This window comes from Eptatretus burgeri, chromosome 8, assembly GCF_056783735.1.
Source record: "Eptatretus burgeri isolate ZD-2024b chromosome 8, Ebu_testis_v1, whole genome shotgun sequence".
Lineage (NCBI taxonomy): Eukaryota > Metazoa > Chordata > Myxini > Myxiniformes > Myxinidae > Eptatretus > Eptatretus burgeri.
The window spans coordinates 20,060,778-20,062,001 of record NC_140968.1 but is presented as its reverse complement, the minus strand read 5'-3'; positions in this window follow the sequence as shown (position 1 = coordinate 20,062,001).

Here is a 1,224-nt window from a genome sequence, read left to right as displayed (position 1 = left end):
CTTGATAGTTGTCATATTTTTTTTTTCCCCCAATTAAACACAACCATCTGAAAATTTGTTTTATGATAGCCTGGGCTTCGCCTTGATGTTGAGGAAATGTCTATCCAAAATGGTGGTTCGTTCTCGTCTTGTTTTTCTAAACGAGTGCATTCTATGACCACATCATTTTGTTTTAAAGGAAACAAAACAAACAAACATTGCTTTGATAGTTATCTGAAGGGGGGAGGGTGGAGGCAGTGGTATGCATATGAGTAGTTTCATAGTACAGTAAACACTTTTCACAGTACAGGTTTAGTTTATGTGGTTTCGACTTTACACAGATTTTCTGTATACCAGTTTTTAACGTGGGTTTGATCTCGCGTTTTACTTGGTATTTTTCCCTTGGTTCGGACTGGTATTCTTCTTCCTCTGCCATGGTATGTACTGTACGTTTCTCTGCGCTAACACTGTGCTCTATGGAATCGTAATCAATTCCTTTGTTTTCAGTTATCATTGCCTTTAGAGTTGTTATTTTAACCATGGTTATTTTCATGATTGACTGTTTTACATCTTGACAGTTGTGAACAATGTATGAAGAAAAACAAGAAAAAAGGCAATCAGAGATTGCAGACCCTCACCAGGACTTCTTTTGAGTGGTGTATATATATATATATATATATATATATTTTTTTTTTTATAGGTTTGAGGGTAAATCCAATATGGCTGCCAAACCATGTGTCTGATCTCATTTAAATTTAAAACAATTATTCCCCATCTCTACTGGATCACAGCAGTGAAGTTTCAGATTGATTAAGTGGTTCCAGAGAAAACTTTATTTAATATTTTTCTTCAATCTGACATTGCTACCAAGCCATGTGACCTATCAATTGTTCCTTAACAAACTTGTACACACATGGCTTGGGGAACATTTGTGTGATGTTTTCTCTCAATTTGTCCAGCCGTTCTGGAGATGTTCATCAGTTTTCGGGTAAATCCAATATGGCTGCGAAACCATGTGACCAATCACATCGTATGTGTGAACTTTTTCTTCCTCATGGACAGGTGGTCATACGTGTAGTTTCGCCTCAATCTGTACAGCCACTACAGAGAAGAAGATTTTTGAAGTTTTTCTTTAATATTTTAAAACAATATGGTTGCCAAATCACATGAGCGATGACATGATTTTCTTTTTCTCTGGACCATTTTATCCCGTGATGACCCTCAAATTTTCATACTGATCAGATG